The following is a 16139-nucleotide window of genomic DNA, read 5'->3' as shown; positions in this document are numbered from 1 at the left end:
GAAAGGACTTATGCAGCCTAACTGAGCGACTATTTATTCGGTGGTCTTCAAATGAGCCCCCCCTTCTTCCAAAAAATCTTTTCCTATGGGAGTTAATGTAATTGTTTCAGGGACGTACGAAATAATTTATTTCAGAAGAGAATGGAACATATACGCGAAATGAAAAGGTTCAAAAGGTGAAGTTTAGTATTTCAAAGTTAAAATCTATTTGTTTTATTTAGAATGGTTTTCATACAGTTTCAATGTCAAAATATCGAAGCAAAACTAAACCTTTGTGTATTTTTCGTTTAACCACACTTTTGAAGGTACAATTTCCAATTTCATGCCTTCAAAAATTCCACACGCCCATTTTTTTTTGCAAGCTTTTGCCCTCTTAAAAAAACTTATGTGGGGTTCATTGAAATTTCAATAAGAATTAACGATTTGGTTGAGGCTTTTGAAAGAACAGGACACTGACTAATTCTGTAGGTTGTAACAGCGCAGTATATCCCCCTTTTGAACGAAACATCTCTTCCTTCCTAAAATCCCTGTCATAGAGCAGGGGAAGTAGCTCGCAACATTAATATTGGGGGGAGGGGTGGGCAAGAGGGGTCTTTATCCGGAGAGTCAGGGGGAACGGGCTACATAATTATGTTTTCTCCGAATTATTGCCGGGCAAATGCAAAAACAATTATTGGGGAAACTTTGATATAGTCTATAGGGCTATATCAAGGCATTCGGGAGGGGGTGGCAGCATAGACAGTTTTGGGGGAGGGAGAAAATAGAAGCTTGCCCAGGGCACAGAAAGCTTAGAGAAACAAAATGTCAAATAAAATTTTAACATTACACATTTATATTCAAATCTAACATTTATAGTCATTTTGTAATTTTAGAAATTTATATTTATTAAATTAAAATAGAGGTGCAGTTGGAAGTAAATATAAGCAAATTGAATCAGAATTTAAATTTTTTCCTATATCTTTTCCGACATAAAGTAAGAAAATTCAGATTTAAGTAAATGACAAATTTTGCTAATAAATGGAAATTTGTTAAATTTGGCCTAAAACGTTTTGGAAGACAGGGTGGGGGGGGATGGCGCTAATCCAGATTTTTCCCCGGGCGCAAGAGAGACAAGAATCGCCACTGGGTGGCGGGTACCAAGTTAAATTGGAAGTGAATTTGAAAATTTATCCAAAGGGAAATTACTGAATGTCATGAAGTAAGAATCTCGTAAGCACAAGGTTTAGGATAGGAAAATGTAATGTTGTGTATGTAATGTGAAAATGTAGTGGAAAAAGAACAGGAAATAAACAGAACTGTAACACTCGAGGCTGATTATTAATGATATCATATGATATTCATAGAATATCATACATATACGCAGGCATATCGTCTCGGGGAGGGGGAACAGTCATTAAAACAATAAGTAAAATGTGATTTATTAAGAAGTTCGAAAACATGGACATTTTCAAAAAGCATGATATTTTGAAAACGGGCTAGGCCCCTAAGGCTTCCTAGTCACCACTACCTGGGATTTTCGCATAATTTCTTAGAAAATGCCTCACAATTTCAACAAATCTATAATTCGGTATTATATTATTTCAAATATATGCTACAATGCAATTTTTCGTACCTGCCATTATGTTAAACTTAAACCAACTTAAGGTTTATAAACCAACTTAAGGCCTATATATATATATATATATATATATATATATATATATATATATATATATATATATATATATATATATATATATATATATATATATATATATATATATATATAAATTTGGTTTTGTACTTTATATTTTGCAGTTTTATAAGCGATTGAACTAATTATGCTGTGTGCGTCTTTCAGTGACCAATGATGGACCATAGACTGACTCAATGTGGACCACCCCAGGCCAAATGGTATATAGGGGACCATGAGAAGTTTCCAGCAGCTAGGGCGATGGTTAAAAGTCCTAAATATACTTACAAAACTATTAACTAAATACTACAGTTTAATATAAGGAAAGCTACAAAGTACGTAACTGTTTGCGAGTAAAGTCAATTTAAAAAAAAAGCTGCTCAATATGGACCACTTTCCCCTATATATATATATATATATATATATATATATATATATATATATATATATATATATGTATATATATATATATATATATATATATATATATATATATATATATATATATATATATATATATATATATATATATATATATATATATATATATATATATATATGCATATACACGTATATAAAACAAGAGCAGATAAGAGCAAAATTATGAAGACGGCAAATTCAACCTAAGCGGATATTTGGGCTATATTACGCAACAGATGTTATCAGCGAAATAAAATATAAAACAAATAAAAAGAAAAGAAACTTACTAAAAAAAAAATCATCGATAAATTAATTCAAAACTAAAATCATAAGTTTATTTTATGATTTATTTCTAATATCCAAATATTAAAAAAAAGTTTGACCCACGGACCTTGGGGCTCCCCTTAGTCGTAAATGATTCGGGCTTGTATCTCCGCCTCGAGTTTTATCCGTGTATATTCACACCATTAGACTGTTTTTGGCCAAGGCACTCTGAGCAAAATTTTATTTCTTGTTGTTGTTTTGTCTATTGGCGACAGTATGTACATCACGTTTTAGAACCTGTAACACTTTTTATCTATATTATCAGACCATAATTGCTTCCAATCCATTTTTTCAATTAGCTTTTCATAAAACAGAAGTTAATATCCCCAAATCAAACTCTTTATCTGGTCATGGAAAAAAAGTTTAGGACACATGTACAATAGCAAAGCAAATACAATAAAATACCTTTTTAAATCCTAATCTGGAAACTATTCACTTATATTTGCTGATAAAACAAATCCAACCAACTAATTGTCAATACTTTACTCCACAACACTCGACAATAGAATGATGTGACAAAAGGGAAATTAAAACTATAGAGGAAAAGGTACCCTGCCGCAAACCCGCATTAACACTCCGAGCGACAGTCGCACAAGTGACAGAAGAAATACAACCCATAACAGCGTGAGGCGACCGGAGGGTTTGAACGTGCCGAAAGTTTTATAGACCCCCTAAAAGTAATATACTGTAGATTATCGATGTGTCACTGGTAAATTGTTCTAGGGCTAATTTCCTTTCAAGCATGCTTAAGCTACTTCAAGATGGGACATGGGTAAGAGTGAATTAACCTAGAGCTGGACAGATTTGGCTTTAAAAACGTGCTATGCAAAATTTTCTCAGGTTAGAATCCATCTCTATCAGGCACGTACAGAAAAATTTATCACATATAAAGGGCAATTTAGAGAGATCAAATATATTGTGTGATCGATCATATAACAACCAGGGTTGCATCCAGGGGATGGAGTTTTCTTAATTTGCCTCCCCCCTAAATTATTTCTTCGACTCTTAAATTAGTCTTACAAATACATGTGAAAAAAATTGTTCTTACTAAAGAACTAAACAAAATTCTCAGATTAGTAAATCGGTAGTAAAATACAGGAAAAAATCACTTATTTGTAATCGTTAGATAAAATCCATAGGAGCCAAACCCCTTCTTCTTCATTCTTTTGCTAACCCCAACCCCAAAAAAAAACTATTTTGTAATCCCCTTCCCAACCAAACAAAATCATAGAGTATGAATCAGAAAACAACACTTCGAGGGGGGGCATCGATTAGATAGCACAAAAATAGGCTAATTATATAGAAAATTGTAGAAATACTGAAATTTAGGGGAAAAGTGAGGCTAAAAGTTCCCATCCTGAGTCATCAGCCCCTTAAGTAACTTTTATATTTATATATATATATATATATATATATATATATATATATATATATATATATATATATATATATATATATATATATATATATATATATATATATATATATATATATATATACTAATAACAAAAAGAAAACAATCGATGGTAACAGTCGAAAAGTCATCTTTCAGCTTTTTCACTTCTCTGTAAAATTTATATCTTGGTAAGTGGCTTCAATTCGCGAAAATTTAGGCGAAGGGGACAAACTGTATTTTTCAAAGTCTAGAGGGGTGAATATATCGTTTTTCACTTTTTCAATTACTCGAAAAAGGCATCCTCAAAAAGTAATTTTTCAAAATCTATGGGGGGGGGCAAAAATTAAGGTGTACATTCGATCATTCCTCCTCCAATTGACACCACAGTCTTCTGAATTGAAGTCTTTTGGACTTCCTTAGGTGATCCTTGCTCGTAGGTAACCAAAACTGAGAATTGAACTTTTAAAGGAAATTAGTTTGGTATACATAATTATAAATTAATGTGACTTCCCTTTTTCTGGCTTCACAAATTCTAAAAAAAAAAAAAAAAATACAGAAAAGTAAGTGGAAGCCGACCTCCCGAATGAAATTTCAGATCTTAGTCCGTCCCCAAGACATATTTTTTGGATATACCCTAGCTTAAACACTTATATTTTAGTAAGAAACATTTCATGGTAATGAAAAGTAAGTAAGGAGGGACTCGGCTCAACAGTAACCGAAACTCTAAAAAATGGAATATTAATATCAATAGATACATCAAAAGAATCAGCTTATTATCCTGATTCTAGCCTGAGAAGATTTGTTTGATTTTTGAAATATGGGGGAAACACCCTCTAAAATTAAAGAAATCTCAATGAAAATCACATCACAGATTCAGCGTACTCGAGAACCCTACTGTAGAAGTTTCAATGTCTTATCTACAAAAATATGGGATTCTGCTATTTTGCCAGAGATCACGGATGCGTGTTTAGTTGTTGTTTTTTTTTTTCAGGGGTGATTTTATCGAAATAATAGTCAAAGAAAATCGGGAGACATTCCATTCGAACGGAAACTAAAGGTTCTAGTGCCCTTTTTAAGTGACCAAAAACATTGGGAGGCAACTAGGCCCCCTGCTACACCCATTTTCCCTCTAAAATGATCTGATCAAAATTTTGATATAGTCATTTTGTTCATTATAAAGATCAAATAAATATGTTAAAGATCATTTAAAAATCTCTATTTTAAAGATCAAATAAATATGTCTTTTGCTAAAAAATGACCCCCCACAGTCCGTGGGGATAGGCCTGTAGGTTTTGAAATTCACCCATTGTTTACGTAGTGTAATGTTTGTTATTGAGAAGTATTACAGACATTTTTTATTGGGGGGGGTGTTGTGCTTGGGCTGGGTTTCTATAGAGAGAATCTACCTTGGGTACGGAAATTTCTCTGGGGTGAATATTCCAGGGGAAATGTTAAACTGGAGGGATTCGATAGATTTACTATACAAAATTCTTTTTAATTGTCTTACATTCTCTTTGCCAAATTTTTCATGTGGAGATGCCCTGGGGGAATTATCGAGGGGCTTTTTCCCGCGTTCTTTGTTTCCTGTGAAATAATTTCCATGGAAGAGGGCATTTAGAGTGATCGAGAACGCTAAAGTTTTTATTGTTTTAAAAAGGAGAGGTGTGACAAAGAGTCAAACTTTAGCGTGAAGAGCGAGGCGTTGAGGAGGGGACAACCCCTTTCATGTACGGAATAAATTTTGTTAATTTTAAGCTTTAATATCGCTCCTTAATTTCAGTATAAAAAGTGGCTTTTTGCATTTAATCCTTATTAAGATTAAATAAAAAGAAACTAATTTTTTTAGCTGAAAGTAAGGAGCGACACTAAAACTTAAAACGAACAGAAATTAATCCGTATATGAAATGGGTTGTCCCCTCCGCAATCCCTAGCTCTTTACGCTAAAGTTTTTAATTGTTTTAAAAAGTAGAATTGTGGCAAAGAGTCAAACTTTAGCGTAAAGAGCGAGGGATTGCGGAGGGGACAACCCATTTCATATACGGAGTAATTTCTGTTCGTTTTAAGTTTTAATGTCGCTCCTTACTTTCAGCTAAACAAATTAGTTTTTTTTTATTTAATTTATGAACGTTTTTGAATTAATGCATGTTTCGTTTTGGCTCTCCGCACATAAATTATTAAAATGAAATTTGTATATTAATTCTTTTTTTTGGCTAAATGGCTTTCTCTTAGTTTTGATCAGACGAGTTTGAGAAATAAGGGGTGGAGAAGGAGGCCTAGTTGCCCTTCAATTTTTCGGTTACTTAAAGAGGCAACTAGAACTTTTAATTTTTAACGAACGTTTTTATTAGTAAAAAATATACGTAACTTAAGAATTAACTTGCGTAACAAACTTCCATAATCTTATATTTTTATTATGTATATGAGGGGGCTTGTACCCTCGTTAATACCTTGCTCTTTACACTAAATCGTAAGTTTTGTCCCACTTCTTTAAGAATTACTCCTGAATCAGAAAGGCCGTAGAATAAATAGTTGAAACTACTAAAAATATTTTAGCATAAAGAGCGAGTTATTTATCTCCTCCTAAATACCTCGCTCTTTATACTAAAGTATTTTTAGAACCCTTCATATGCATAATAATCTCTGTTCGTTTTAAGTTTCAATGCTACTCCTTCCTTTCATTTGAAAAAACGTTTTCATGTTTATTTTTCATTGTTTTCTTATAGTAATGCTAGAAAATCCTGCGCACTTTTCATTGAATTTTCTTCCCCATGACAGATTCCTCCAAGGAAAGATCCTCCAACATAGCCCCCTCTCCTCAGCCCCACCCCCAAACAAAATAAAATCGCCCTGAAAACGTCTGTACACTTCCCAATAACCATTACTGTATGTAAACACTGGTCAAAGTTTGTAACTTGCAGCCCCTCCCCCAGGGATTGTGGGGGAGTAAGTCACCACCTGGTCGATACGATGACCCCTGGAAAAAAAAACGAAAAAAAACAAACAAACAAATTAACACGCACCCGTGATTTGTCTTCTGGCAAAAAATAAAAAATTCCACATTTTTGTAGATAGGAGCTTGAAACTTCTACAGTAGGGTTCTCTGATACGCTGAATCTGATGGTGATATTTTCGTTAAGATCCTATGACTTTTAGGGGTGTTTCCCCCTATTTTCTTAAATAAGGCAAATTTTCTCAGGCTCGTAACTTTTGATGGGTAAGACTAAACTTGATGAAACTTATATATTTAAAATCAGCATTAAAATGCGATTCTTTTGATGTAGCTATGGATACCAAAATTCAATTTTTTAGAGTTTTTGTTACTATTGAGCCGGGTCGCTCCTTACTACAGTTCGTTACCACGAACTGTTTGATACGTAATAGATTTTATTCGTTGCAAACAGCTTGAAAGTCTGCTATCAGGTACACTATTTGGGACACCTACTATACACAGTGTTCTACTACACAGGACACCATTTGGGGGGGGGGGCTTGTAAAAACCAAAAAGACCTTGTTGAGTTCCAGAGGGATAGATTTTGAGGCCCCTCCCTGAGTGCACGGTTGATTTAATGCAGAAAGGAAAGTCACAGATCTTGTCCCTTTTATATTTTTCAATTGTATAATCAGCCTATATTAAACTTTAAATTTATACCTCAGACCGTTCGGCATGACAGTATAGGCCTATAATTTTGTTTAGGGGTTGAGGGGGAAAATTTCAAAAAAACATGAGAAATATATAGCCGCACTGGAATAAAACTATCCTACGTCCAAAAATGGATTGGTTTTCTACAAGGCTGTAATCAGAGGGGGAAGGGGGTTTGAACCACCCACCCCCTAAATATTTGTCCGACTTATTAACAATGCAAGTAAACAAATTTTGGCAGGTTTTTAGAATTTTTGTCCCCAAACCAAAAAAAAATCCTTTTTATACCTCCCCACACGAAACAAACAATCCTAGATACGGCCCTGGTTGTCTATCTATCTGATGGCACATTTAAAGGTAGGATACTTTCAGGCGGAGCAAATTTGGAGGTAGGATACTTTCAATAGGAACACTTTTGGAGGTAGGATAGTTTCAATTGGAGTACATTTGGAGGTAGGATGGTTTCATTCCAGCGTGCGGAAAAGTAAAAAGTCAGAAGGCCCATCCCCTCGTGCAATTACCCGCCGGACAAGTATACGATGTATCTGTGTAATCTTATAGCATTGTGGTGAAACTTGCATTTCGTGTTTAAAAATTTTTAGTTTTTGAACGGCTGATCAATTGCTATACATTACATACTAAGAAAAGATGTATATACGACAGGTTTTAATCAAAATAATACTGAAGAGCAATATATTAGAGACATTGTTTTTGTCCTTGTCGCAAGTGGTCGGGTCTGCAGAGCTTATAATCGAACTGCCACCAAGAAATGACTAATGAATGAACGAAAATCGAAAATGACTCCGGTACAAACACCTACCAGATGCAATTTTGATTGCCTTGATTTAAGTCTGTCGCCTTAAGGTTAATCTGCCATTTTATTCGTAATGGAGCATGGCGGAACCACAAGGGACCGTCGTAATGGCGATATGTCATGTGCGTGACAAATGACGAATAGCAGCAAAGGTTAGTTCTTATCAACACACCTCTTTTCTGAGACCATCGACAGAACTGCAATTACAACCAGGGTTGACTTGCTACACTTTGATTGGCTGCTTCCGTCAAAGCACAAATAGCGTACTTTTATTAAGGATATTGATCGTAGCCAAGTCTCCAACCCAGAAGGACTACTGGTTGATCCATGGGTTGAACTGTCTAGAAGAAAATCTAAACTTTTTGATAATACTTTTAATATATCTCCTTCAACTTCGTATATAAAAAGTGTAACCAAAAAGAAAACATGTTTCAGCCAATAGACTTTGGGTGAATTTAGAGGCTTGGAGAGTCAGTTTAACTTGATCAAAGCTTCAAGCGAACACATTCGCACAGAACCCCGTCCAGGAATTTTGTTCGAGGGGGAGGAGTACCACAAAAAATAAGCAAAACATTTTTAACATGCATTTTTATTACTTTTGTACAAATCGGAACAGCACATCGGGAGGAGCGGGTCAAACTGTGTAATCCCCTTCCCATCTGGATGCGGCCCTGCATGCACAATAGTTCAATTCAAGGAAGGCAGGAGGAACAACTGCCGTTAAAATCTCCTGGAATGTGCAAGTTTTCAGGTAAAATCAGACCCATGGATAACTAGAAAGGGTCTGTAAATTCGTATCTCTTAAAGCCACCACACTCAAGTTCTTGATATATGTAGAAGTTCTTGGCTCTGTATTTCAGAATATACTTGGTGGTAACCAGATTAGCGCGAGAGAGATAAACTACAATGTAGTTATATTTTAATTAAATATTTTAGTTGGTATTTTGGTTAGGTTAGAAACCATTTAATATAATACGGTAATGGGGGCCTGATTTCCATAATTATTTGCTGTAATTTCCATAAATTTGTTACTAAAGTATTTTATTTTCATCGTACTTCACTTTTTCACTTCACTAACTTCACTTCTTGAGCGTGGTTGCTATAATACACAAGTACCAGTTAGTGGATCTTAGTCACATTTTTTGGGGTGGGGTGCATTTTTCAAAATCTAGGGGTATTTTATTTATTTTTTTTTCAATCATATAAAAACAGTATTCTTAAATAAAAATACCAAAAAAAGAAGTGTTATACGAAATCCAGAAGAGCCACAAATCTAAGGGGCAAGTACCTCCCCTCTATTGGTACCACTGTTTTGGGATCGTTTCAGAACGCTGAAATTTCAAGGTTTTACAGTTTCCTCAAAAGAGAGCGGGAAATTTACAAGAGTGGGATCTCTGGCAACTTAATATGGGGGGGGGCAAGGATTAAAAACTGCATGAACTGTTAGACGTGTAGCGTTTGGCAGCTTCATTAAAAAGGTAGGAAAACCAAAAAAAAGAGGATAATGGATGCAATTATGAAATGTTACTGGATTAACGTCTGGCCCACCATTGAGTAGGCTAGGCTAATTGATTTAAGGCTAGTATGCCATCCGGAGACATAATTTTCTTTCCTTTTATCCTTCCTTGCATTTTTAGTGCATAAAAAGACAAGTAGCCTATAGAGTAGTTCAGACAAGGCCGTATCCAGAGGGGTTAGAGGGTTTGACCCCCCTCCCTCCGAAATGTTTTTCCGACTCGTAAAAACGTTCAAAAAATTAATATAACAAATTTTTTATGTGTTTTTAAAAGTTTTGTGAATCCCCCCCCCCACCGAAAACAAATCATGGATACGACCCTGAGGTTAGGGTTGGCTGAAATGAACAAAATCACAAAATGCTAGATTGCATATGCGATTTTCCTTTTTAAAACATGCATCAATCCAATAAGTTGTCCTTACTCTTTGATATCCCCAAGTTTTTTTTAGATTTTTCAGATAATTCGAATATAAGTTTCTCGAAATAGGTTTTGCATAAAATTATGAATAATTTGTAAGACCGATGGTTTGAGTCGTCATTGAATTAGAACATTTTTATTTATACACAAATATACATTATAATTTAAAAAAAGAAAAAAAGTGACCAGCGACCTCTTTATTTGCTTCGTTTAAGATTGCGTATTCTCAAATCATCAGGCCATGGTAACTTCCATGGTAACTAATAACTTCCTCCCGTCTATCAATACATTTAAAAATTTAGGCTCTTCAAAAATGTAAACTTCTGCAGAATTAAAAAAAAAAAATAAAAATAGTACAACAATCAACAAAATCTTCCCTTGTTTTTGCTACTATGTTGAAGCATGGAGTGAAGCATTAACTTTATTTTCAAATTATGCAATTTTAATGTTCATTTGATGATTTATAAATTGACCATCAAAACTCAAAACCAATTATGCTTATTTTCCACGGCTTCGAGTTTGATGTATTGTTATCAAATGTGAAAAACTGACCGGCAGAATCTACTGGCCGAGAAACCGTTGTATCGTTAAGTTCCAGCACACTATTGCTTTCAAAGGAGAGGAGGGGTTAGAGTTAGAGCTCCGTCTTTCTCAGTAGTGTAGCCAGGAACTTGTACGGTCTGCAGACCATGTTGAACGACCACTACTGAAAGGTCGCCAGTTTGGAGTTATTACAAAGCTTTTATAGATGGGGTATATTCCCCTTCCACACAGGACAACAACGTCTCTCACTACGTCACTAATGGCTTCATCTCTCTACCTAATTCTGGGTATGACCCGACTACAGCAACTCAAAAACATACTTTTTGGGTTTAGTGAATTGTGTTTCACAAAGTTGATTTTCACCTTTTGAATTAAATAGCGAATTAAATAGGCCCTTGGACACAGGGCTGAAATATTCATTCAAATTAGATTTCTACTATCTTGCGAACAGAATTTCCTATTGTTCTTATTGTTTTTGATATCGCTTGAATTCTATTCGGAAATCTGTAAGTTTTCTGACATCTCTCTCTTTGGATATTGTTACATTTTCCGACATCCAAATTGTCCATTTTCCAAACATGCTCAATGGTACAAGTATATACACCTGTGACATGTCATCTTGTCACAGATAACATCAGCCGACCCTCGGTGGCACAGGCACTTACTGACATCAAGCACAATAATGGGATACTTCTAGATTAGGCATTCAGATATGGTCGGTAAATGGTGTCACCGAAGTAGTTTGAAGTATCTGGTTGACACTAAGTGGAATCTACTTACAGAGATGGGATTGTAGATACTGTTTTTGAAATTAGCTTTGTGCGATTGATGATTGACTTTAGAGGGTGGAAAGATTTTAGACTTTCTGCAAGATACTATAATATACACCTACATGTTTAATTTACATACAAAAATAATATGGCGGGGGGGAGGGGTAGTGGAAGGATCAAGGGGGAGAAGGGCATGATGCTAGAAAAACTCTTTTAAGCAACGAGAGGTCACCAACTTTCAGAAATCAAGTACATGAAGTGGTGCATGCCAAGTACGGCGGAACGGTGTGGTGCTCCAAGATGTTCACCAGGTGGCAGAACTTGGGCGAACCCTTGCGTATGAACCGTTAAAAAAAAAAAAAAACAAACTCATGATTATGTGAACTTGAAGTGCACCTATAATATAATCAGCATAATAACAGAGCTAAATGTTCCAATTATGGAGAAAAAATTAACAAGACATTCATGAGAAAACAGACTTCTGGCCTTACCAAATAAAATCCCTATCAGAAATTTCACTGAGATTTATATATTCATTGATCTATAGTTGTTTCGCGTATTCAGATTTCCAAGATATTGCAGTACCGAACTAGAAGTGTCGGACCTTACATAGGCTAAATTGTATGAGACATCAGAGGGTAATAGTGAAGGGGTGTTCTGATCCTTGAAAAAACTATGAACCCATAATTTTCCAGGGGCTCTTAAAGAGGAACTCCCCCTTCCATCCATGTATAAAATTGCAGGAACAAACCATAAAAGAATGTCGAGGCAACTTGGAGTCTTGAAACATCGTTGTAAGGATTTTCATTAACACTTACACAGTTTCTTTGATTTATTCACTGTTTAAATAAATTTTTTTTTTTAACTGAAAGTATGGAGCGATATTAAAACTTAGAATGAACAAAATTTATTCCGTATATGAAAGGGGGTGTCCCCTCCTCAACGCCTCGCTCTCTGCGCTAAAGTTTGACTCTTTGGCACAACTCTACTTTTTGAAACAATAAAAACTTCATGGTAAAGAGCGAGGTGGTGAGGAGAGGACAGTCCCTTTCATATACGGAATAATTTCTGTTCGTTTTAATGTCGCTCCTTACTTTCAGTTTAAAAAAAGTTTATTCTATTTCTGAACATTCTTTAACTAATGCATGTTTGAATTTGGTTCATCGTACATGAAAAATATAAATAAATTTGCAAAATAATTTTGTCAGATTTATTCCGCATATGAAGGGCTGCCCAATCCTCAATACCGTGCCCTTTACGCGAAAGGTATTAGCCCTTTTACAAAAGCTTCCTATTCTAATTAAACAGGCTCGTGTTTCAGTAGACGCTCTTAAGAAAATTGGGACGAACAGTCAAACCTTAGGGTAGAAAGCAATGTATTGGGGGAGGGGCGACCCTTCATATATAGAATAACTTCTGGTCGATTTTCAAATAATGCCAGTAAATCTGGCTGACCCTCTATGAAATATATCCCTCCCCCTTACGGAAATTCCTCCGTGGAAATCAATACACGCGGAAAAATGCCCCTTGATAATTCCTCCGGAAGATCTCCACATGACAAATTTGGCATAAGAGAATGTAAGACAATTAAAACAAATTTCGTATAGTAATTCTATCAAATCCCCCAGTGTAATATTGCCCCTGGAATATTCACCCCCCAGAAGTTTCCTTCCCCAAGGAATATTCTCCCTATAGAATACCACCCGGAGCACCCCCCTCCCCCACAAAAAAATGTCGGTATAATTCCCGATAACGTAAACAACGGGAGAGTTTTATAGCTTACAGGCCTCCCCTCACGAACTGTGGGGGGTCTTTTTACACCTAAAGACATAATTATTTGATCGTTCAACAATACTGAACAAAGTGACTATTTCGAAATTTTTATCAGATAATTTTGCCAAAAACAGGGGTGGGAGGGGTGGGAATGCACCTTACCCCTATCTTTTAGGACCATTATTTTAATAAAAATCACCCCTGGGAAAAAAAGAAACTAACGCACATCCGTGATATGTCTTCTGCAAAAATAGCTAAGTTCCACATTTTTGAGTATAGGAGCTTGAAACTTCTACAGTATGGTTCTCTGGCACGCTGAATTCCTTTAATTTTAGAGGGTGTTTCCCCTCTATACCATAAATCCCGCAAATTTTCACAGCATCCTAACTTTTGATAGGTAATACTAAACCTGATGAATCTTATATATTTGGAATCAGGATAATAAGTTGATTCTTTTGATGTATCTATTGATATTAAAATTCCGATTTTTAGAATATCGGTCACTATTGAGCCGAGTCGCTCCTTACTTACTCGTTACCATTAACTGCTTGATATATAACAAATTTGATCATAATTATCATACTGAATGGTGGATCAAGCCGCGTCAACTTTTAGCATAAATGCCTTTTCAGGAAAGCTGCAGAAAAGTCATTAATAAATTATGGAATCTGCTTGTCGTTGCATGTGACGGTAGAACGACGAGTAAAAGAAAATTTGCATATTTAGAGCCTTGTCTTGTGTCTATAGCACGGGACAGGGGTTACTGAAGGGTTGATACCCTAGGGTTTATTCCTACTTGTCTAAGACACAATACTTGCATGATATACGCATGCGTAACTAATGAGGGACTCGATGTTTCTCATTTTGGAGGCTTGTGATTATAAATTGACTTGGGCTAGAACTTCACGTCTGTGTCATAGATAGATTGATTATGGCTTTGTTTTTGTCTGAGCTCTTAGACAAATGTCATCATGGACGAAAGTTGATGTATAGTTAGATGGTTGCTTATAAATTATGTTCGATAGAAATAATAAACAAAAAAGTAAATCTTACAACTGATACTACTTCAATACCTACACAACGTTTACAGAATGTTAATTTTTACATGATTTCGACACTGTGAAGCTATCTTTTTTAGCACTAAATTAAGAAATGACATAATATTTGTATATTAAGAAACTGTTTTATGAATTCTGGGACCTATACTGCCAATACTAAGCTTTTGAGTTAACCTATAAGGTAAATGCCTATTAATACAACTAGTTGCGACAATTTCAACTTTTATTTTTTAACAATCACAAATAATAAAATAAAATAAATAACACTTCCGCACTGGAAAAAGACCTATGAGAAAAGAATACATATAAAAATCTACAAAAGGATAAGCCTACAGCCCTAATTATGTCCCAGTCATCGGCATCACTTAAGGCGAGGAAGCTGCTCATTTAATTTTAAAATACGCCTTTTTAGTATTTTCATTGAAAAATACCTTGTTTTTGTAAATATATTTAATCTAAATATTTAATTAAAATTTAGCTACTATATATTTTCCCAGCGAGCCGAAGCTAATTGTCTGGTATTAATACCATGAAAAACAGGTAATGCCTCATGTCCGCGATCCAAATTCTTAAGCGTTTTTCGTATAATACTTAAACACCGGCCTATATTTTGGCTTCACATCAAAAAGCCTTTATCAACGAGAAAAAGGAGAGAGAAAAAAATAGACGGGACAAATCAACACCTACTAGAACGTACCCAAAAATATGAGAATTTGTGTGTAGGCCCTTAGAATAAATCGTTGAAACCCTGAGATGGCGTAAGGGAAGGTTGGGGAAAATTCCCAAGTCCTTCACTTTGCATATCGTAAAATTTTCTGAATATCTAATGTGATAACATGTATATTTCCAATTATCATATATAAAATTCAATTTTCTCCTTATAAGAAATCACTTATAAGCTGACCTCACTAATTTTTTTTGTAATATTATAAAAATGATTAAGAACAGTTCAGAGCATTTCCACTCCAAACCCCCTTCCAAAGAACTAACTCAATACCCATGCGATGACAAAATGGCTTATTTCTTATCCCTTTTGTCAACAACTATATTCTTCAGTGCTATAATTAAGCCATGTCTCCCATTTATTGTAAAAATTTTAAATCATAATTTCATAGTTACCACTGCCAAACAAATGCAGCTAATTCACAGATCGCCGGTTTTAAATGCTTCCTTCCTCAAAGCATTTAGTAAACTCCGTATGTCCTGAAAACTTATATTCTACGGACAATTAAGTTGATAGTGGGGCTTTGGCTTTGCTTTGATATTTTCCCAAGGACTTTCCTTGAGGAAGAGTGGGGCTTTTTAGCGCATTCCAAAATTATTACTTTTTAAGGAAATTTAAAACTTTCACGATTAAACACACGGGTGGACAAACGGCGCTCCTGGGTAAGTGCTCAGAGTTCTTGAATAAAGGCAGCAAAATAAAGATTTTTCTGTGAGAGGTTATGCGTCACGTTATGTTATGCATTGAGGTTATGTATTAAATAGTCTGCGCTTCATGTGCATAGACTACTGAAGTTGAATATGATGTAAAATTTGAGGCTCTGGGGGGGGGGTCGGATTCTTAGAAGGCAAAGCTAGAGACCGAAAGCAGTGCAATTACCGTATATATTGTAGGGGCTAGTTACTAGGTCGCTTCAAGCGTATGGATTACACTGAGATGACATGCTGATAGTAGAGGCTCAGAGGTGGAGTCAATACTCAGGAGGTAGATTTAAAGTCACAAAGCAGTACAAGTAGGATATCGCTTGTTCTTTTGGAGGTTATGCCTATATCGATGATTCTGACTTAATCC

The 16139-nt window shown here is 35.2% G+C and overlaps 1 protein-coding gene across 5 annotated transcripts in view; it reads right to left on the bottom strand.

The window, feature by feature from the left end:
- LOC136039289 (zinc finger protein basonuclin-1-like) overlaps positions 1-16139 on the bottom strand; it is a 166218-nt gene that overhangs the window by 74389 nt on the left and 75690 nt on the right. Inside the window, exon 1 of one of the 5 annotated variants that reach the window (XM_065722898.1) lies at positions 2822-3374. The exons of 3 other annotated variants lie outside the window; for them this stretch is intronic. The gene's annotated coding sequence lies outside the window, so the exon portion shown is untranslated. Of the gene's footprint in view, positions 1-2483; positions 2631-2821; positions 3375-16139 lie in introns of those variants that run through there. One more of the 5 variants, XM_065722897.1, reaches the window with a different exon arrangement.

The sequence above is a fragment of the Artemia franciscana genome, chromosome 19 (genome assembly GCF_032884065.1).
Source record: "Artemia franciscana chromosome 19, ASM3288406v1, whole genome shotgun sequence".
In the NCBI taxonomy this organism is placed as follows: Eukaryota; Metazoa; Arthropoda; class Branchiopoda; order Anostraca; family Artemiidae; genus Artemia; species Artemia franciscana.
The sequence above is the reverse complement of the archived record's forward strand: the minus strand, read 5'-3'. Positions and strand labels throughout refer to the sequence as shown.